Below are 23,993 nucleotides of genomic sequence, written 5' to 3'. Positions count from 1 at the left end.
CTAGGAAGCTCCCAAGGCTTCAGACCAATTCTACCCTGACTTTTAAGTAGCAAATCTATACATATTAGCCTGACATGAAGGACAACCTGTAGAAATAGATGCAGAATAACTAGGTGGGTATAAGTGAGAGAGAGAGAGAGGAGAATTTTACCTGATTTGTAGTAGACATCCACTAAATGTATGGTTTCATCCATTTCTCCTGAAATTTGGGAACTTTACTAACTGAAAAAAAATCTAGGAAAATAGTTTTCAAGCCATGATCTCATAGAATATGCAATTTATTTTTATTTTTTGAAAGATTTTATGTATTTATTTGAGAGGGAGAGTGGGCACATGCGCACGTGCACATGAGTGGGGGGAGGGGCAGAGGGAGAGAGAGAAGCAGACTCCCCACTGAGTGCAGAGCCCCGCCACAGGGCTCCATCCCAGGACCCCGAGATCATGACCTGAGCCGAAGTCAGACGCTTAACCAACTGAGCCACCCAGGCGCCCCGAATATGCAGTTTTTCTTATTGAATAGAGCTATTCTGTGAAAATTGACTAAGGGTAATTCTCACTCTCCAATTAGTAGAAATAAAACAGCTTTTGTGCCAAAGCATTGTGAATTAAAATTCTGACCCTACCACCCAGAACAAGGTTGACTTGATGCCTTGTTTATTTTTCCATAATGAGCCCATTTCTTCATCTGTCAAATGGTAAAATTAGTATATACCCTGTCATCACATGCTTAAAATAAATACATACAGCATCTCTAGTACAGTATCTAGAATACAGTGCTACCAAAAAAATTAATAATTCTCTTTTTCTGTCGTGCACTTCACATTTTTCTGGACTGCAACAAGCATCCTTTTGTGTCTAGAACCATTCAAGTCAGTAGTGTTAATTGGTGTCCTGCTGTGGGCTAGGACCATTGTGGCAACAGTTCAAAGAAATTAAAAGTGGAAGAATAGTATGTGGTATTATTCAATCACAGAAGCAGATACAGTCTCATAAAATGTAGAGATATTCACTTACCTATCAGAGACATGTAATTTTGTGCTTGTATATATGTGAGAAAGACGCCAAAAGAAAACTAGACAGGGGAAAGAGACGCAGATACTCAGAGACAGAGGGAGTGAGGGACTATAACTATCACAAAAGGGAGGGGCCTGACTGTATGTTGCTTTGGCATCTCAGTTCATCCAAAGCCCCTGATTATTGCTAATTACAGTATTTACTGGTAAAATTATAGGCCAGCCCTGTGTGTGTGTGTGTGTGTGTGTGTGTGTGTGTGTGCACGCGCACACGCATGTGAACTTGTGTTCCCCAATGTTTAGAGATGATAGTAAAAAAAAAAAAAAAAATTAAATAAATTAGTGGCTAGGAGTCAAATGGAATATAATGGTGGATTCTTAAAGGAACCATTCCAGGAGAAGCAGAGGTATGATAAAAGGGGAAAACGCACTAATGCATAGTTCAAAGTATCTTACTCAGGAAGCATTCACAAGATTGCTTTCCTCTATAAGGGTTTCATGGTGCATTGACTAACTGTACCATTTAGTGCCTGGGACAGCTGTCTTTTCTTTGTGAAAGTGTTTGGATCCTTAGGAGAAGTTGAAATTGAAAATTTTATTTGCATGACTGTGATACAGTATTTTATTCTATAAAATAAACAGAAGAATCCACAATCTATGGTATTATTGTATTTATCACCCATTCTTACTTGTGTTACATAGGGATCAAAATATAGATTCCCTTATAATTTATTATTGTTTGCCATTCTGAGGTTATGTCCATTTCTCTTTAACTGAAGAGGACATTTCTTATTGATTTATTGGAGAGAAAACTCTGCCTGGAACCTTAAAATGCCTTAATAGTTCTATTTCTAGTAACCATAGCTTCTACATGGCTATCTTTTAACTAATACCAGCAACTTGGAAAACTAGTAAGAAAAAGTCTGATAAGTCAGAAAGTGAATATTTTGTAGATGGCAGCAAATTTCAGAGTAATATAAGATGAGATAATGTTGCTATTGTTTTTTCCTTCTTTGAAAATGGTTGAAAAACTCAAAACGTACTGGAATGAAGACTTGTGCATCTAATTTTATTTTAGTTTTTAATCACATTATTCTACCTTGTATTTGACTAATAAATTCCCATCCGAATGCAATGTTTTGGATAGATGAGTAACCTTGTATTTTAAGAATTGCAGATAAAACGGAGAAGGGAAAATGCCTCTAAGCTACATAGTCTCAGAGTCTCTGCTTTTGTTGGATGTAGCACAATTTGCAAGCGATCCAAATGACTCATGTATTTGGATTGCTGAAACACTAAAAAATCTCTCTCTTTCTCTTTGTCCCATTTCTTCTCTTCCTTTTTTTGTCCCTTCCTCCTAGGTCCTTCCACACTCATAATTAAATACACCAGAACTACGGCACATGTGTGAATAGATACAAGGACGCCTGACATCAGAGTTGGGGGTCAACCTAAGAGAATAAACAACAATCTAAACCTTAGAAGAGTTACACCTGCGAGGTTGGTATGTTGTCCTTTAAAGCTTTGTGTCAGACTGTTTTTATGGACAATCTTAAATTTTTTATTGTTTCTGACTCGGAAATAATTCCTCAATCTTTATATACAAACTATTGTTTGCTACATTATTTTTGTTTAATGTTGAAGACAGTTGTTGAAACTTAAATAACTTTTGAAAAATATTATGTTTACACTTTTATTATTTGTTTCTGGGCAACCCATCTCTTCCTTTAATCGATCTTCTATTTCTACTACATTTAATTACTACCATATCACCTATTATTTCTATCCCAGGCCTAGGATTACCAGCTCATAACAAACCTACCCAGGGTGAATTCAGCTACAACCAATCCTCTTTTTCTTTTTCTTTTTTTTTTCTAACTACACATAAATCCAAGATTGGTTCCTCATAACCAAATGCTAATTACACCTGTGGTTACAGAAAATCTTTCACAGACCATTTTGACTCTGGTGAAATTTATTTCTGGAGTCTCAGTTCTGCCAGTAAAACCAATTAAGCATTTTTCCCCCCATTAGTCTGATAATGTACTGAAGTCCAAAAGTTTTAAACTAAAATGTCAAGCATTTGTCTTTAGATTTGTAGCATTGGTTGACTTTTTCTAGGCTAGGGGCAAAGTAAAAAGAGCATAAAAACCTTTAGAACTATGCTTAAGAATTTGATAAAGCATGAAATTCCTCAACCTTTTCAATGATAACAATTCTAGACTCTGATTAATAAAATCTGGGAACAATCAAAATAAATTGTGATTCTGTGTTCCACATTTAATTCACAAACATTTGTTGAGCTTCTGTGTACCAGAATCTCTGCTAAAAAGAAGGAGCTTTAAAGATGAAAACTGTACAATTCCTACCTTCCACAAGCTTACACAGAAAAGTACAGATAATCTCACCAGAGATGGTTTCCTACAAGGTTCAGACTGACTTAATAGCAAAAAAAAAGCACAGATGCTTCCTACGTTGTATGTGATGCTGACCTACTTTCAGAATTAGGGGTACTCAGTTCAATTTAAGTCAATGAAATTTAACACAATAAATATTAAAGCAACAGATTAAGCTGTAATTGAGAACGACAACTCTTTGGGAAATGGAATTAAATCTTCCAAGGAGTTTTGCCTTCTAAAGTTTGTTTTGTATTTCATTTTTCTTATCGTGGGTGTGGGTATGCATGCCCACTTGTGCCAAGAGCACAGGGGAGCAGGGTTCAAATAGCTTTAAACTTTATGCAACTGGAGATCTCATCTAAGATTGGCCTTACTAAATTTCTCATTTTGGTTTTGTAAAATTGGAAAGATTAATGATTAATGTAACATGAAATATTTTTCCCACTGAATTTTTTTAGATTCAGAAATGCCCACAAATAGACCTTCACCAGTGGAAATAAGCATTATTGAGAAACTTTAAGCTAAAATGTATTCCTATAGAAAGAAAGAAGTCTCCATTAATAATAGGAATATCAGGGATCTCATGGAAGAAAGTATTAATGAAAGATGAATAATGGAACATGTTTTCAGGAAGATGTTCTGGAAAAGAAGGCATGCTAGGCCGAAGAAAATCAGTACAAAGTCAGAGATCTATGATTTTAATGTGATTTTATATTGCTTTCTTTTTTAGTGTTTACAAAGAAAAAATCTGGAAAACTATACATCAAACTTTCCACTGATGATGGGAAAATTATAGTTGTATTATCAATATTTTAATGTTTAAAAGATGTGTAATTATAACCAGAAAAAACAAAATTTTACATTTTAATAGTTGCTTTAAATTATGTTGCAAAAATTTAGTTGGTAAGATCTAAGTGAAATTGGGAACTTTTTCTAAGCCAACATATGGTCAACATATAGTCATATTTTTTTTTTTTTTTTTTGTCCAGATAGCATTTATGCTAAAATAACATTTGATGTTCATGGGAAGTGAATAGGAATCGGGGTCCATTTTGAATTACTGAGAGACAGGTACTTTTTACCCAGAAAATACTTGACTCTCAGCTTTAAACTCAGGAGTGAGGCTTTGCATATTTCTGCTTTCTCCTGGTGTAGAAAAATTGCAAAATTCTACACAAACACTATCAGCATCTTCTGGTCTTAGAAACTGACTAGTTCTAATATTTACTTTATATTAATATGTTTCTAAAATTTATTTTGAAAAATTGAATGCACCGAAATCCCTGTCTCATACTTTCTTAAATATACGACAATGTTATTATCAGTTTCTTTTTTTTTTTTTTTAAGATTTTATTTATTTATTAGACAGAGAGAGATACAGCGAGAGAGGGAACACAAGCAGGGGGAGTAGGAGAGGGAGAAGCAGGCTTCCCGCCGAGCAGGGAGCCCGATGCGGGGCTTGATGCGGAACTCGATCTCAGGACCCTGGGATCATGACCTGAGCCAAAGGCAGATGCTTAAGGACTAAGCCACCCAGGTGCCCCTATTATCTAGTTTCTTAAAGAGCAAGCATAAACCACATAAATTCATAAAAGTAGTGAGATTGGATATTATCTCAAAGAGTATTCACTTAGCCTTAAGGGAATTGCCAAATATTATATTTAAATATTGTCCAAATAGTTATAACACACTTCTCTCACTCAATATTATTTTTTTTAAATATGCAAAATCAAACTTTTATTCAACCCAGGCTTGAAATAAGAGGAGAAAAAATAGAAAAGTCAAACATCATAATTCCCCAATTATAAGGGAAACAATCATTATAGATTTTGAATACATTTTGTTTTAATACACTCAAAAATTTCAGATGTTTAAAATGTAATTATTTAATGGCTGCCTGGGTGGCTCAGTTGGTTAAAATGTAATTATTTATTTGTGCATTTTTTGATCCTTCATTTTCACTGGATTGTAATTTCAGTAAGGAGATTGTGTCTGCTCTATTTATATTCACAAATACTGTGCTTTGCACATAATATGTGCCCAGTGGATTCATTGAATTAAATAGTTTATATATATATAAATTTTTTTGTATATATATATAATTCTAAACACACATGTATAAATATACACAAATTTGCACATTTTGTGTTAACACATTCTTTTGTTCTTTGAAAATCATTAATCAACATAATGTTTAAACTGCTAAGGACAAAAGATATGTGCCATGAAATTTTAATTTTGCTAATCTAGAATTATTCAAAGTGAAGAAAAGAAACCCCATAGAATGTGGTGGTAGGGAAAACATAACCCCCCCCCAAAGATGCCGCATTCTAATCACCCAGAATTTATAAATATGATATGTTACACAGCAAAAGATAATGAGGGTTAGAGATGAAATTAAGGTGGGAACATTATCCTAGATTATGTGTACAGGTCCGATTTAATCGTGCATCCTTAAAAGTAAAAGATGCAAAGGTGCAGCTCAGAGAGATGGCAGTGTAAACGGGAGAGCTATTGAACATGGAGATGCGTCAAGCACACCAAGTGATTCCTGGGTTTGCAAAATTTTTTCTTTGTGATTAAGCCACCTGTGTTCATTAATTGGCACCCCCTGACTTCAGGTTCCTCCCCCAGTAAACACAAATCCTTGTCCTCATCCTCATCCACATTGATATGGAGATTTGAAATCCTAGGGCTCCATAGAACACTGTTTGAAAAGTACTGTTCTAAACCATTCTTTTTTCTTTCTTGATAAAAGGACTGATATTCTTTTGAAGCCACCATAAGATAGTGAGAATATCAAATAGTCTCCAGGAATAGGTGGGCAGGGTTTTTTTTAAAGTCCACAGCCTTTTGCCCTTTGCTTTGAGTATGGAGAATCTTCTACCCGCTACCAGAAGCCCTACTTAAATGTCAGGCGTCATTTAAAAAGGACAAGTCCTTGGCGGGGGGGGGGGGGGGATTGGAGGGAGAGATGAACCATGAGAGACTATGGACTCTGAGAAACAAACAGGGTTTTAGAGGGGAGGGGGGATTGGTTAGCCCGGTGATGGGTATTAAGGAGGGTACGTACTGCATGGAGCACTGGGTGTTATACGAAAACAATGGATCGTGGATCACTACATCAAAAACTAATGATGTATTGTATGGTGACTAACATAACATAATACAATTAAAAAAAAAAAAAAAAGACAAGTCCTTTGTATAAACACCTTCCAAAGCAACACATCAAATGCATGCCTGATCCTTGTGCATACTTTCTGTAAGTTGTACTTTCGAAGTCTGTCCTCATTTTTGGTTGGTATTTTCTCATGGCTCTAGTCCCTCACAATTCTGGAATTTTAAGTCAACGTGTTTACTAGTCACCTAAAGCTAGATGGATGAGAAAAAAAAAGCAAAAAACAAAAACAGGCCCCCTGTAAGCTAACTTTGTAAGCCCCGGTCAGAGAATAGCGTAGAGGGAGGAAATCCAAGGGGAAAGAGTAATACAACTGTTCAAAAATCCTGGGGAAAGTAAAAAGAAAAGAAAAGAAAAACGAAAACTCAAAGCTTTATCTTGATCGAACCAACACTAGATCTGGACATAGGACTGAGAAAATTAAAAAAAAAAAAAGGATATGGGATGTCGTGCAGATAGTTATAAACATGTTAAATGAAAATCTGAGATAATTAAATGATGATGATAGTGTGTGGCTAATGGCGATGGTCTTTATAATATTTTTTTATTTTTTATTTTTTTAAAAAATTTAAAAATATTTTAAAATTGTCTTTATAATAATGGTATGACAAAGAAGAAATATATAAGAATGGATTCATTAAAAAAAGAAATAAAATGTCAATATGAGAAATAATTACTTCAGTGGGTAAGAAAGGATCCATAAAAAATTTAAATTTAACCACACTTTCTTTTGGATGGAATAATTTGGCAGGTGGACCAACTTTTAAAAGGTTTGTACAAATTCTTGAAGACAAAAAGATCAGAATTAACATCTATTCAAAACAAACCAGCAGATTAGATAACGGGTCTATGTACTAATATGTGATATGTCAGATTGAGAAGTCCTTCACAATCTTATTATATTCCATCTAAAAACCTATGGAAGTAACTCACACTTTATACCTGTTGATAAACATTTATAATGAACTACAGCACTCATATCCCTTTTAGCCAGAGCAGCCCACTTTTGGAAATTATGAACAGAGATCTCAGGAGAATTATGCATATAAGAGAATAAAGACAGCATCTCGTAATTAAAAGTTTTTAAAATTGGAAGTCTCTTGTTCACCCCAGATTTATCTCAAACTCAACCCTCTATTGTGTTAAATCACATATATACACACACATTTACAGAAACATGCACACATAATTTAATTTAATTTGCATAAGTAGAAATTCCCTGATATGCCTGTTAATACTTTGGCGTGAGATTAATAAATCAGCCAATTGGGTATTCCAGACTCAGAAGCATCTTGTAAATTTTGTTAGAAATCTACTCCAACAGTAATTTCTAGACATTGACATATGGTAATGATGGGTAATTCTCTAGGAGCATATGGAATCAACTGACTTAATTCAAAATAGTGTTCCTATATTAGTAAAATTTCCAAAAGTTTCTTCAAGCAAACTAGTACAGATACCTTTTTTTTTAATGACAATTTTGAAAAGACATCAATTCAAATATAGTACAAACTCTGTGATGGTACTCAAATACCTTATCTCTGCAACCTAATTTTTAACACCACTGTTTGTTAAAATTATAAATTTGCTTTCTTCCTAATAGCTCATGGCAGGAAAGGGAGGTGGAAATAATTGATATATGCAATGATTTAGCATGCTGTTAAGACTTTTATCATGATCTTAGGACTTGTAAAAATTATTGACATTTCTCATGTCAAATTAAAATGACTGTTAGAAAAAAAAAGAAAATAAAAAAACAAAACAAAGCTCTTCTCCTCCCGCATCCATTCCAGCCTTGATTCTTGGCCCATGCTCCAGTCATCCAACCTGTGCTTCTAGGCTTCCTGGGACAGGAGCTCAATACCCCAGAAGATAATAGATAATTTAGATTGTTTCTTGTTCTTCATTTTATTTTTTATTCTTTTTGAAGATTTTATTTATTTGTTTGAGAGAGAGACAAAGATAGCGACAGAGAGCGGGAGCAGGGAGGAGAGGGAGAAGCAAGCTCCCCACTGAGCAGGGAGCCCGATGCGGGTTCGATCCCAGGACCCTGGGATCATGACCTGAGCCAAAGGCAGACGCTTAACCGACTGAGCCACCCAGGCACCCCTCTTGTTCTTCTTTTGAACCAAAAATTTACCTTATTTTTTCCTCTAGAGTTAAAAAGAATAAATCTAAATCCCCTTATCTTGATAGCTATTCAAACATCTACCAAAGTCTCCAGCTACTACTCACTGTATGAGTATAGCATCACCCTCTGCTTCTTTTTTTTTTTTTAAGATTTTATTTATTTATTAGAGAGAGAGCATGAGCAGAGGGAGGGGCAGAGGGAGAAGCAGACTCCCCGCAGAGCAGGGAGCCCCATGTGGGGCTCCATCCCAGGATCCCAGGATCATGACCTGAGCCAAAGGCAGACACCTAACAACTAAGCCACCCGGGCGCCCCTCACCCTCTGCTTCTTTTCAGGTTTTAATGTTTTCCTTAATCCTGAGGTTCAGAATTGGATATTGAGATGAAACAGAATATGCAACCTCAGAAGGTGCCACGATGGCACGATGGCACGGGGGTTGTTCTGAGCTGAAGGCAATTAAGACCCTACTGCCTAAAGGAATTTAGATGGGGGACCTGTACTGGGAAGGTATAAAAGTATAAAACTTTGTATATTGGGAAGACATACCTCCAGGGCGTGGCAAACATCTACTCTCCACATCTTCCTGTGAATTGTCTTCTTCCCCTTTGAAGTCCCAGACCCCTCCCTTCCTCCCCTTAGCTCCAGCGGCATATAAGCCTAATTGCCTGACTGCCTTTGAGTCTCAGATTTTATGGGGCTCCCATACATGTGAAATTAAATTTGTTTTCTAGTTTTAATCTGTCTTACGTCAATCTAATTATGAAGTCAGCCAAAGAACCTAGAGGGAAAGAAGGGGAAATTTTTCCTCCCCTACAATATGCTATTCCAAGTGTGATAAGATCTATTGAGAGTAAGATTGGAATAGGACTGTTAGCTCAGTCGCTGTTGGCACAGTAGAATTCTCTAGACCCGAGGTCAGTTTAACAGCGACTGATGTGAAAATAGTGTCCTCTATCCATTGTTAAGACAGCTGATTTTTATGTTAGATGCACCCTTATTATCTATAATCTTGTTGCTCTTTGCTTTTTGTTCCATTGTTTCATTCATTAAATTAAGACGCATTTATCGATTGCCCTCACTGAATGAGGTGGTAAAATAAGAGCCACGTCCCGGCGGTGAGCAAAAAAAAACACAATCCTTGCTCTTGCAGCAATATGTTCTTGTGGGCGAGCGTGACTTTTAACAAAAATCACATGATGCATTATTCAACTCCAGTTGGAATATTATTGCCACAATGAAATGGGGGATGGCAGGAAGAACTTCGGAGAGAGAAAGTGCAGGAGGTTCCTCATGCCCTAACGGATGCTTGAAATGTGTTGTAAAGGATGGTTGGGAATTAAGCAGGTGAGGATAGGAGAAAATGCATTTCAGGAAAGGGAATCCCAGCCAGAGGCTTTCAGGGATTTTGAGTAACTGAAAGGAGGTTTGTGACTTCTGTTTAGAAAGCTCCTAAGAGTCAGCTCATGTTGAGCTTTGTGGCCATAGTGAGGGCAAAGGCAAAGCAAACGTAGGAGCAGTGAGACGCCACTGTGAGTGAACTGAGGCAGGAGAGTGAAAAAGCATAATACCTTCTAGTTCCATCCACGTCGTTGCAAATGGCAAGATTTTGTTTTTTTGATGGCTGCATAATATTCCATTGTATATATCTAGAGGGTATTACGCTAAGCAAAATAAGTCGATCAGAGAAAGACACGTATCATATGACCTCACTGATATGAGGAATTCTTAATCTCAGGAAACAAATGGAGGGTTGCTGGAATGGTGGGGGGTGCGAGGGATGGGGTGGCTGGGTGATAGACATTGGGGAAGGTATGTGCTATGGTGAGTGCTGTGAATTGTGTAAGACTGATGAATCACAGACATGTACCTCTGAAAGAAATAATACATTATATGTTAAAAAAAAAGAAGATAGCAGGAAGGGAAAAATGAAGGGGGAGAATCAGAGGGGGAGACAAACCATGAGAGACTATGGACTCTGAGAAACAAACTGAGGGTTCTAGAGGGGAGGGGGTGGAGATGGCTTAGCCTGGTGATGGGTTTTAAAGAGGGCAAGTACTGAATAGAGCACTGGGTGTTATATGCAAACAATGAATCATGGAACATTACATCAAAAACTAATGATGTGATGTATGGTGATTAACATAACATAATAAAATTTTTTAAAAAAAGGGAAGTGAAAAGGCCTGATTTGCATTACACACTCACACACACCTTTGATCTCTGCATGGTTGCAGTTCACAGATGCCTTACTGAAATTTGATTCATCTTTATCTCTTTCTCCCAATTGTTTTTTATCACATTTTCACCAGCAAGAAATCAGTATTAACAGTGTTTAACAGAATAGGGTTAAAAAAGGACCTCAGGCTTGGTGATGGGTATTGGGGAGGGCACGTTCTGCATGGAGCACTGGGTGTTATGCACAAACAATGAATCATGGAATACTATATCTAAAACTAATGATGTAATGTATGGGGATTAACATAACAATAAAAAAATTAAAAAAAAAAAAAAAGGACCTCAGGCTTCCTAAGAACTTTTTGTCCTCTAATAAAATGGGCTAAAATTAAAGATGAAAGAAAGATATCCAGCAGCATTTCCTTGATTATAGGTGTGTTTTGCCAAACTTGCATTAAAACATTTACTTAAAGCCATTCTGGGTTTTTTAAAATACTATTTCTCAGCTCTAAAAACAAAACAAAACCAAAAAAAACCCAACAAGAACAACGACAAAAAACAAACCCCAAACAACTTGTCCCTAACACGGTAGGATGACGACAGAAAGCAGTCCGTGGGGCAGATGGCTGGAGAGGATCCACTGGTCCAGGCAGGCGTGAACACTTGTGAAATTGTTCACATTATTTCCATACATGCTTGTTGTATTTCTGTGCTGGAAAATATTTCATAAGTCTGTTTTGTGCTGCAATGAATTTGTGAGCCTGAGCAGATGCTCAAAATTTTTAGTGCTCCTACTTTGTCCATTTAAAAAAGAGTTTAGGGCATTTTGGGTTAGGGTGAAATTATTACCCATGTTTTAATTGAAGCTAATGAAAAACTTCTGCCTCAAGTATTGTTTTGTCTTTCTGACTTATTAATAAATATTTCAGGGTTATGAATGTTGGCAGTCCTTAATCCAGAACCTCAGAATCAGAAATAAAATTAAGGAGCCTCATGAAAGAACAGAGAAAAGGGGTGTGTGTGTGTGTGTGTGTGTGTGTGTGTGTGTGTGTGTGAAAAAGATAACAATATATAAAAAGACCCAAGGAGGAGGTAAATTTATAATCTTATGATGGGGGAAGAATTTTCTAGACCTAGATCAAATTTAAAATTTGTGTAACTTAATCTTTAACACGTGCTGACTTTCCTTTTGTGTGTCTTCCCACCTTGTGTTCTACTCAGGGCAACCCACAGAGACTCTCGTGTAATTGGCTTGACTCCAACCTCATCCTGTTCTGTTCTCCACAATCATGTTTAGTTTTTAAATACTTGTGCATTCTTCCTTGCATTCTTTCTACTCTAAATAATGCGACTACTTTCCTCCAGGTTAGCAAATAGCAATTTGGCAACTTGATAATTGCAGAAAATGATATAATTTAATTAAGGGTAGGTGCAATTTCAGACAATATGGAAGAAGTGTAATTTTTTTTTTTTAGGCAATGAAATTGTCTTTCTTGTTTGTTTGTTTTTAATGTAGTACTTAGCGTGCCTAACTGCGATTCTAGATAGATCACTTAACATTGGCATCTTTTTGTCAGATGACAGAATTAAAAAATGATCACTAAAATGTCTTCCAGCTCCCGTATTTTTCATTCTTGGCTGAGAAGTTCTGTTTGGTGCTCCTTTAGTGAACTTTGTTGTCTTAGTTTTCTCCATGAACACTGTTACCACCCGCCCCCACCCCCAAGAGTTGTATGTGTGCGTGTGCGTGTGTTGTAAAGTGAGGTCCAGGATGTATGTTGGGGAGTTTGGATTATGTGATTCATCTAAAATACCTTTCAAGTTAAACAGTACATAATTTACTTAACATCACTTGGATATTTTAATATAATAATTTATAGGATATTTCATTTGTGAACATTATGGTTTTGCAGGTGATTGTTTTCCTGCTTCTTCAGAATATGACATTTTAGAATCTTCACTTGTAGTGTATTCTAGTTCTATTTTTTTCTCAACCACTGTATTTAAAATTTAACATATTAGTGCTTTCAAAATTTGGCACGTGAAATTATTTTGATGCTAACTTATGATTTGTAGTGCTGTATATTCACTGTTTTTTTAATTCCTCAAAATATATATGTAGTACATATAAAATACAACCTTGAGTAAATAGTAAATCTTTGAAAATAACCTAAACACTCAGAGCATCTATTTCTACATGGTTGAAGGTTTATTTTTTTGACAAAAAAATCCATTTATGTTCATTTGAATGGAACCATTCTAAAAATCTGTTATCATTAACAGTACACACAGTATAATATTTCTTCTTAATAATCTTGGGTGATGCTTATGGACATCAATTATTAACCGATGTAAAGATTCATTGTACACCCATCAAGATGTATTATTGTAATTCCTGAGGTTGATGATTTAAGATTTCTGCTTTTTAAAATTAATGTGATAATACAAGCTAGCATATTGCATGGATGCTAGCATGTCTCTCTGTATTTGTCAGTCTCCCTATTGTTAATTTAATGTTCGAGTTCTGTCAATTCCGAAACCATTTAACCAAAATATCTTGAATTGTGTTTAATATAAGAGCAAATAATAGAGTCCCTCTGAGACTCTTTCATGAGTAGAATAATTAAACTTTTGCCTAGATATTTTGTGAGGTATTGCCGAAAAGTTTTTGTTCCACTTGTTTGTTCTTAAATTTTCAGTTTAAGAACAGAGTTGCAACAGGGTGAATTGGTGTACAGCTGATCTTTAAATGGCTGAAATAAGATTGCACTACCTTTTAGAGAACAGTAAGAGAAATATGTCACAATTTAAGCTAAACATGATCTTATACGACCCATTCATCTATTGTTTCTCCTGAGAAACTTTAAAACAGGTGTACCTGCTCTAATTATATCAAGTGATGTCCCCAGGTGTATTAGTTGGCTTGGGCTTCCATAACAAAATACCACTGACTGGGTGGCTTAAACTGCAGAAATTTATTTTCTCTCAGCTCTGGAGGCTAGCCCTCTGCCTTCTAAACCCACAGATGTCTTTAAGGTTGGTTTCCACTGAGGCCTCTCTTTGACTTGCAGATGCAACCCGCCACTTTGTCTGCTTTTCAAATGGTTATTCCTCTGTCTCTCCTCCTTTCTTATAAGGACACCAAGCCATTGTATTAAGGTGCACCCCTAGTGGCCCCATTTGGTTTAATTATATCTTTAAAGACTTTATTTCCAAATACAGTCACATTCTGAGGTACTTGTGGGGATTAGGGCCTTAGCATATGAATTCGGGAAACACACTTCCGTCCATAACATCAGGTAAAAAAGCAAGGAGGTTCTAATACTCAAGTCCCTAGAATAAAAACTTAAGAAAATAAGGGCTTTATGTAACTTTGTTTTAGTTGCGGTTTTGAAAATATTTTTAAAATTGTAATTAGATTAATTGATTACAAGATTAATTTGGATTCCATTGATTAGTAGAAAAAACATCTATCACTCCACTAAATTACCACAGAATTTTTCTTTTGTGTAGAATTGATAGAGTATTAGCTTAGAAGACGGCCTCTATCAATGAGTAAGTGTTTCTTTAACCATGAGGCATTTGAGTTTCTTCATTTGCATAGTGGAAGTATTAACATGAGAATCTCTAATAACTACATTGTTGTTAATATATTACAATATATTAACTGTAATTCTTTAAAAATGTAAGTTAAAAATGACTACTAAAAATGCTAATGTCACAATAAAATATATTTTCAATTAATACATTTAAATAATTTTTATGATGTCATTCACTAACACATATACACATAGGAAAATTGTAAATTTCCAAAGTTCTTTCATCTCTGTTTACATCAACTTTGGGAAAAAACTCATTTCAGAATAACCCACCTTTTACAAGCGAACCAATTTCAAATGAAAAGGGCATAGAATCCAAGTTCAAATTTCTGACTATCTGGTAGTCTTAGATTAAAACTCGTTGATACAAAGTATCTTTATAGGTGTCGTATATTTTTTGACTTTCAATAAGGTATAAACTTTCAAATAACATTACAAAATTAAAAGTTTAATAAGTGAGGAATTTAAGAATATTTGATGGAAAATATGAGTTTACTTTTCCTTCCTTGCCAAATATCTATGAAATGAAGTAAAATAAAATAAAACCATCACAGCAGTGGAAATCTGGGAACAGTGCCATCAACGGAAAAATAAAAAGAGAGAGAGAAAGAAGCTTCTGAAAAACACGTCTAATGGAATCAGAGTGCTGGCAAAACCTTGAGACTCATAGAAGTTCTTATCCTCTGTGAGTGGAGAGAACTTTTGAAATATGAGATTTTCCCAGAAAACCTTGGGAGTTTCCCCAGGATTAGAATCCCAGTGGACAAATAGTACAGTGTACTGTCAGGTGCTTAGCTGTACATTAAATAAAGGGCTCTGGGAAGCTCTATCACTTCTTGAGAAAAGATGACTACCCATTTTTTAAAAAAGATTTTATTTACTTACTTGAGAGAGAAACAGACAGACAGAAAGAGCACGAGCAGAGGGAGAGGGAGAGGGACAAGAAGACTCCCCACTAAGCAGGGAGCCGCATGTGGGACTCGATCCCAGGACCCTGGGATCATGACCTGAGCCCAAGTCAGAAGCTTAACCAACTGAGCCACCCAAGGGCACCAGACTCCTCATTTTTAACTCAAGGTTAAGGAAACATGAAGACAACTATCTAAGTGGATGTTTATTCATAAAAAAAATTCCCAGATTAATCCTTGAAGTGATTTTTCTTTCAAACCCCACTCTTGCCATGGGCCATTACATTGGCACCTGGAAGACAGCCACCTGTACTGGGAGAAAACCATGCCACAAGTCATGTCTCCCATGTCTAGTTTCATTCTCCCTTTCCCAATAAAATATAAACTCACTGTCAAAGTAAAGGAATTTTCACATTGGCTAAGGCAGTAGTCTACATATTAATATTGATCAATTAGGATGCTCATCCATGAATATAAACAGAAAACCAAGCCTTTCTGAAAATCTAACAATGCTCTAAATATAACAGGAATGACAACAATAAACAACAGCTAACCCCACAGGTAATAGAGTGAATATGAAAAGTAGCAGATATATTACAAATAAGTATAAAAATCATAATAAAACAGAAACAATTGGATCTCTTGGAAATGGAGAAATATGAAGATAACAAAAGAGAACAACCAAAATTATGTGTCAGAAAAAAGAATAGATGAGTCAATATATGACAACACGTGTGTATTTGTTAATCTCCTTCTAGACTCATCTTGTTGGGAGTGTGGGGGTTGGGATGAACAAGAAAAGTCCACTTCATGTTGTTTCTAAAGACATGTTGTTTTAAAGATTCTAAAATAATCTGTGGAAGGGTTGAAAGTAGTAAAGATATGCTGAGAAATGTTAACATCACACACATACAAAAAACGGCTGGTAGAGAAATAACAGTATCAGTTAAAATAGATTTCAAATCAAAACCATTAATTGTAACCAGATGGTGTGTATTATGTTGATAGAAAATACAAATAACAAAAGGCATTTAAAAAATTCCTGTGCCCCCCGCAGTATAGCACAAAAAAACACATCAAGAGAAAAGGAAGGAGAAAATGGTTATTCAATCATGTTAGCTGGAGTTACAGCTCTCCTGCAGGCAGACCCAGGGGCCAAAAATAAGTGAAACTTCAGAGTAATTAATTAATACTAAAATCATATATTTTGTAGACAAGTAGTAAACATTTTACCCTAAAACGTATTATTCCAAAATGAAAACTTGATAAATTCCCCAGTGTAAAATTAATACCAGCCTTATATTCTGACTATAAAGCACTACAAATAGGCGTTGTCCAGAGAGTAATGTACACATAAAATATTTTTAATGTTTTCTTACATGAATTATGCCTGAGTTAAAGAAATAATGATTGAATGTGTAGACTGTGTGGACCACAGTGAGAAACTCGCATCACATAACTTATGGAGTAATGGTTCTGTGCTGATGAGAGTGTGACTCTGTGGTCAGGTTGCTGGGGTTTAGGTCTCTGCTGGGCCACCATATATGACCTCAATAAGCTTTGTTAATTATTGTCTTCATTACAGAAAGGCATCATAATACCCATCATACTAAAAAAAGACATTAAGGTATGTACATCATTCTCATCTAATACTTTTGGAATGTTAGCAAAAATTTGTGACTTTTTAGGTAGTTATACATTCCAAGATTGATACAGAAAAAGCAGAAAACCTTTAAATACATATTGAATAAATTTAAGGTATAGATAAATTTCACCAATTTTCTCCCAAAATAAAACTAGCATCAGTGGTCTTACACAGACTCTAAGGAGATATTTTAGAAAAAGATTATACTCATGCTATTCCAGAACATAAAAATAAATAGTGCATAATTTCCTACTCTATTCCATCAAATCCCAATAAAGATGATATACATACATATGTCCATACAATTAAAACATAGTACAGCTTTAGTCACTAATACAGATACAACGTTCCACCTCCCAACCCAAAAAAAAGGCAGATCAGATCTTACATTGTGAAAAGGAAAAGTGGGGTCTCTTCAGGAAAGAAAAAAATGATGCCAAGAATCAGAAAAACAATAAAATCTTTCTAAAATTCCAAAGTAATTTCAGACTTTAATAAATAAGCAGGCAGACCATAGTTATTATTAATCTGGGAGAGGAAGTCCCTTAATTTGATAAAAGGTATCTTTCAGAAACCTAAGCAGACACTAAACCTCATACTGAAACATTGAAAGTAATAGTGTGTGTGTGTGTGTGTACGTGTGTGTGTGTGTCCCGCAGTCTTGCATACACACATAGACTCTCTGGGCTCCCTGGGAACAAAGTAGGACCTAAGGATGAGGAGAAGTCAGCAGGATCGAAGGGTCACTTTCAGCGCGTTCATACACTTGTAGATGTGTGAAGGTTTACTTCTGCAGTACAAAAAAAGAAAAAAAGGAAGGGATCTTGGTGCTCTAACAAGAGCCATTCCTCTCGGCCCAGTTCCACCACTGCCATCCTAGTCTGCACTGCTATCCATCTCGGGGTCATTGCTGTACGTTGCTCCTCCTCCACCACCACCAAAAGCGTTCTTGTCCTGAAAGAAGTCACATCATGACAAGCCTTTGCTAAAACCCTTCCACTGAGAGCCTGACACAGAGGACGAGCCAACGTCAGCGCTGTCCTGCAGGCCTGTAGGAGATGGCCACGTGCACGCTCTCCGACATAGGCTCCCCCCACCCTGCTCGGTCCCTCCACCACCCTGTCTTCTTCCTGTTCCCAGGCTCTGCTGTTCCCACTCAAAATACACATCTATGAACCCACGAGGACAGGGGCTTCTATTGGTTTTCTTCACTGTTCTAGTTTCTATTATTTAGAAGGCAGCCACAAGATATATTTGATGAATGAAAAGTAATTTGCTGATTTATTACCATATGTTCAGTCCTATGAGCTCCACATGGGCAAGAGAACCACACATCTCTGGATCATTTTGCTACGTGATTTCTTCCTTACAACTTGAATTTTCCATGACAGAATATTTAGTACCTACGTTACTGCCCTTGTAGCATTTTTCCTTTCTTTTTCTTTTTCTTTTTCCGTCCCATTCTTAAAGTACTAAATGCTAAATGAGGCTCTTTACTGAGGGTGGCACTGCCATCCACAGAAACATTTAGAGACATGGGAAGGTGTTTTAGGGTATCTGAGTGGGTGTGTGATAGATTGCAGGAGTGGCCCCAATGCGTCATCTCTCCCTAACTCAAAGTTTGTGGTAAGCTTTATAATGGCTCCCAGAGATATCCAGGTGTTAATCCCTGGAAACTGAATGTTTGGGGAATTATCCAGGATTATTCTAGTGGGCCTTAGAAGTAATCACAGGTGTCCTTATAAGAGAGAGGTAAAAGGAGGTTTGACACAGAAGAAGGCATGTGATCACCAAAGCAAGATGCTATAAGGCCACCCTGTGGAGATGGTGTGGGGAGGGGGCATAAGCCAAGGGATGCGACGGATGCATCCCTAGAACCTGGAAAAGGCAAGAAAACAGAGTCTTCTCTAGAGCCTCAGAGGGAAAATGGCTTCTCAACACCTTGATTTCTGCCTGTTGTAACTCATTTTGGATTTCTGATCCCCCCAGAACTGTAAAAGAATAACTATGTGTTGTTTTAGGCTTATGTTTGTAGCAATTTGTTACGGTGGTCAAAGGAAACTGATACAAAAGCTTTGGACTTGCCACCTTTAACTTTGCATTTCCTCTTCTTAAAAAAGTAGGGTCTATTTCCCCATCACTGGAATTTGGGTTCAAAAATGTAACTTACTTCAGCCCATGAAGTGAGGCAAACAGTTTCATGCACCAGCTCCTCCCAGCCTGGGATTTAAGAACTAGCCTGATTTTGATCACTTTAGTATTTCCGACATTTTCAAGAGAGTGACATGCCTCGTCTAGCATTCTGGCTGTAGGGAGAGGGTGAGATCCACATGGAACAGAGCGGGCAAAGTCACCTACAGGAGAGATTTATGCTACCATCAGAGAGATGACTGAACCCATCTGAGATCAGCAGAGCTACCTGCACCAACCTTCAAATGCCTAAGAAATGAATAATTATTATTTTACTCTACTGCGTTTACACTGGTTTATTTTGCAGAAATAGCTACCGGATATAAGTGCAACTGGCACTTAGTAGGTGGAGACTAGTTATTCCTAATGATGAAGAATTTCCCCACATACGTATGATTAGTACCTGTGAGAAATATTGAATGACTCTATAAAAGAGGGGTGAAAAAGAATGGAGGACCTCCCGGATAGGTAGCAGTTTACATTTGAACTCTGTAAGATATGTAATTTGCCCTTTGTACATAGTGATCTTTGCTTAGGAATTAGTAACTGAGATTTTTCAAACCAAAGGACACTTAAGTAACTCAATTATCCCAAAGCTCAAGCCAGTCTTCAAAGAAAAAAATTGCACACATTTCTCTGTTGTTCTCAGGACTAACTCACTTGCCAGCAGTAATTTGGGCTTATGAAGACACATGGGTTTAGTGTTGTGCAACTGTAATGCAATAAAGAAATAGCTATGAGTTTGATCAGGGCAAAGCGCCTGGCAGCTAAGTGTTCCTACGGGGTATTCTGCAGCTGTCAGAAAAGTTAATGACCCGGAGAATAGAGTATAGATTGCCCAACAGAGGGTCAGTGGTAGAACCAGACTCAGAATCCACAACCGACCCCCCATCATGCTTATTGTGGTTCTTTGGTCTTAAAAAAACCTTTCAAAGAGAGTATTGACTAAGACCTCATAAGTTTTTAATAATAAAGTAATAAAAAGAATATGAGATTCTCAGAGTTGCAAGAGAGAAGAGCAATATGCACAGTATTATCATTGCCATTTAAGGGGCCACACCTTACAGGTTGCTTCTGCCCCACTGAGGTGAATCTTGTTTTTCAGCTCTGCAGGTTCAGAAATTTTATGTAGCGCAGATTGATTTGGTTTCCTCAAATGCACCATTATTCCATTCACACAAAACAGAAATATGCCAGAAGAGTAAATGGATTAAAGTACAATGGAGACAGAGCTGCCGAGCCAACTGGAATTAATCACATCAATGGTCCATTCATTTTTGTCCAGCAGGGAAATCTATGCGGGAAAGCAAAGCAAGACAAAAAGATCCCTTGATTAATATAAAATATAGCTGATATAAGAAATGCTTACTAGTCCCATTCAGTGTTTAAAGGCTCAGTCTATGTCCGCTTAACCAATTTCCATATTGACACTCTGAGGTAAGGGACTATTGTTATCCCTAAAAATGAGGAAGTTAAGGTGCAGTCTGGTTAAATACCTTGTTAAGTCACAGAGCTGGCAAGTGGCAGAGCTAGGGTTTGAATCCATGAGCCAGATTCTAGAATCTGCACTTCTAACCACTCTTTATTGAGTTGGCTGACACTGAGAGTTGTTGATCAGTTTGGGCCAACCAGTTTTGATAAGCCCTATCTGCTCAGGGCGATGCACAATGTGGCAGAGACTGCTGGCTGCTTCATGCCCATCCATTCTGTCTCCCATGAGAAAGCAGAGTTGCTCTGGGGTGGGGTGGGGGGGGCAGTCGGCCAGGCAGAAGCTCTCTAGCCCAGTTTCCTTTGCAGCGTGGGGGCCATGGGACACATTGTGACCAGTGAGAATTAAATCTATATGCTGGGCATTTTTCAGTAAGTTTTGCTTTCCTGGTCTAGCTTCTTTGGTTTCTTAATCTTCTTTTCTTCCTACCTGAAATGTGAAAGTCCAACCAAAGATGGAAGAGCCATCTTAAGAAAAAGAGGATAAAGACCACCCAAAAAGGATGACACAGATGGAAGACTAAGTGATCTGTGACATTAATGACAGGGTAGCACTGATGGAGAGGTCTAGTCTGCTTTCTTCCTGACTATCCATGATGTGAAAAAAAAAAAGTAACAATTTAGATATGTCTCTAGAGAGATAATATCTGTCTCTGTGAGTAGTTAGAACCGTCTGCTTGTTTTTGTGACTATTGTCTCCTCAGAGTCCAACACAACGCCATGCTAAGAGTCATTACTCAACAACATTTGGAACATGTGAATGGATGCATGAGTAGGAATGGAGACTGCCACGAAAAAGAGCATCCTCTCCCGGAGACTCTGGTCACTGGGAGCAATCACTGACCGAGGAGGGACGCAGCTTCTGCAAATAATTGGATCAACTGCTGTCACCTTGGGGGATCACTGTCATTGAGAACACACACACACCACACACAAAAGATCTATTAGCAATAAGATGTACCAGAAGGAGGGGCTGGGGATGCTGTTTTCAGCAGGAGAATCTTTTAGTGCTAGGCTGGGTGGTGTTGCATTTGGGGATTTTTCAGGAAGTCCCGCCATTTCAAAAGCAGTTCCCTTTGTCATTTGGAGGGGGAGTACAGATATTTAAACCTTCAATATACTTCACACTGACACAGAGTAAAGAGGGCTGCACTTGACTTTGTATCTACTATGCCACAGGCCCTATGCTAGCATCCCCTCCCTTAATCCTCATAAGGCGGATGACCACACTTCTCTGTTTATCACTCAGGAACTTGAGGCTCCAAGTGTTAAGGTCATATGGCCAGTGGGAAGAGTATGTCCAGTTAAACCCATGCCTTATGGGAATGCCCACCACCTGTTCGCTTCAGTCTCCCGGTTTCTCATAATGTCATCGGGAGGGCTGGAGGGCTACACCACCAGGACACTGACCCGGGGCAACCCAAGATTCGTTTGTGACACACCTCCTGTGTTCTGTCTGAAGTACAGCGAAGAGGGTTGGTTCCAAGGTGGCCATGTCTGCTCACCCCTGCACTGACCACAGTGCTCTGTTATGTGGCAAGCTGTTTTTGAAGTACTGCTACATTGGAAGAAATAATATGTTTTCTCCAACAAAACATAGCCTTTTACAATAGAGAGACTAATTAAAAAACGATGGTGATTTTTCATCAGAGAAACTCTAGAATGACTTCCATGTTTTAATTTGACTGTGAGTACTTGTTTATTCTCTGAGGTCATTTTGTAGTTTCGCCCTATGAGTGAGTGAGGTCACAGCCGGCCGTTGCCTTTCTGACGCAGCTCAGCCCCGCGTGACGTGTGCAAGTGTGTTTGACTTACCACCGGAAACCAGACATCCTTCCTCTGCCGGTCCAGCCCGCTAATAAACGTCATTTAATAACAACAACAACCAAAAAGTCCCTAACTTTGAATTTGAATTGAATGCTTTTCTCAAGTTGTGCCCTGGCAGTCATTTCTCCATCCTTTTCTGATTACATTAGGGACCTTTTCAGCCCATCAGAAGACATACACTGGCCCCAGACCCTACACCAGCGCTGACCTCAGGGAAAGAGAGAATAATGAGCAGTTTCACACAGACGACCACAGTCAGGTGTCTGTGGTTGCAAACTATTGATAGTATTGGACCCAAATTCCACACCTGAGAAACCTTCATATTCATAAGATACATTGTAACTTCTATTCTACTTCTGGTGACTGGATTCTTGTCTTGTTTCGTTTGTTTTTGTCTTTGATTAGTTGGTGTGTGTGTGCCTAAATGTCTGCATGAGTGGCCTATTCTGCAGGACTGTGGATCTTGCCCTTCTGTTTTCAATCCCCCAGATAGGTGCCCTGGGCCCTGTTATCTGCTGATAGATCACCCAGGCACAACCATTTGCTTGCTGGCTTGTCTCTCTACCTCCAACGGCTCCAAGATTCCCTATTGCTCTGCTCTGTCTACCTGTCAAGTCATCCTTTCCCTTGTATTGAACTTCTCAAGATAATTAAGTACCAAACCCACAAATGTGGCAAAAATAATAAAGGTGAAGACATAAAACCATAACAGGTTCAATACTAACAGCAGTGTCTCCAAGTACTGTTCTATTAGGAATCTCTGCTTTTGTTTATTTCCTACTCCCTGTTCCCAGATCAAAAAGACAGGAGCATAAAATAAATTGAAAACTCCATTAAAGAAACACAGCATCTGGGGGAAAAACATGGCTTTAAAAGAACAGAGAAAAGGCCACTGAAGTCCATCTTGCTGACCCCATTTAGATGATCGGTGGTGCACTTTGTTTGAGGACCATCTTGAGGATACAAAAGAAACATCCGCTTTGCAAGGGTGAATTTGGGAATTTGGGGGTACAAAACCAGTCACAAAACTTAACAGTGTTACCAAATGAAACCGTAAACATAAAATGGGATATAATCCAACAGGGAAACCCAGGAAAGGATCTTGAGGCTAAATTGAAGGGAAACACACATTCTGTGCCTCGAGAAGAATGTGTTATGTTGACACAAATAAAATCCAATCAAAATAAAAAAAACGGAACAAATTGCTAAAGAGTAAGATGTGTTGGTGTTGTCAGATAGCAGGTTAAAGATACGTTACCTTGGGGAAGGAAGCAGACTCAGTTGGGCTTTCATAGAAAGGTCATTGTTTGTTTGTTTTTTATTATGTTATGTTAATCACCATACATTACATCATTAGTTTTTGATGTAGTGTTCCATGACTCATTGTTTACGTATAACACCCAGTGCTCCATTCAGTACATGCCCTCTTTAATACCCATC

General features: G+C 37.6%; 2 long non-coding RNA genes across 3 annotated transcripts in view; both read left to right on the top strand.

Moving 5' to 3' along the window:
- The window catches only part of LOC118522437 (uncharacterized), a 129,196-nt gene that overhangs the window by 20,580 nt on the left and 84,623 nt on the right, over positions 1-23,993 (top strand). For both annotated transcript variants that reach the window (XR_004910626.2, XR_013443125.1), the window contains one exon: positions 2,375-2,513. This is a non-coding gene — a long non-coding RNA (uncharacterized LOC118522437). The remainder of the gene's footprint in view (positions 1-2,374; positions 2,514-23,993) is intronic.
- Positions 16,986-22,626, top strand: LOC118522441 (uncharacterized). Its single transcript, XR_004910630.2, has 2 exons — positions 16,986-17,030; positions 21,431-22,626. It is a non-coding gene; the product is annotated as an uncharacterized LOC118522441 (long non-coding RNA).

Source organism: Halichoerus grypus, chromosome 13 (genome assembly GCF_964656455.1).
Source record: "Halichoerus grypus chromosome 13, mHalGry1.hap1.1, whole genome shotgun sequence".
Classification (NCBI taxonomy): domain Eukaryota; kingdom Metazoa; phylum Chordata; class Mammalia; order Carnivora; family Phocidae; genus Halichoerus; species Halichoerus grypus.
This window is presented reverse-complemented; position numbering and strand designations above follow the sequence as displayed.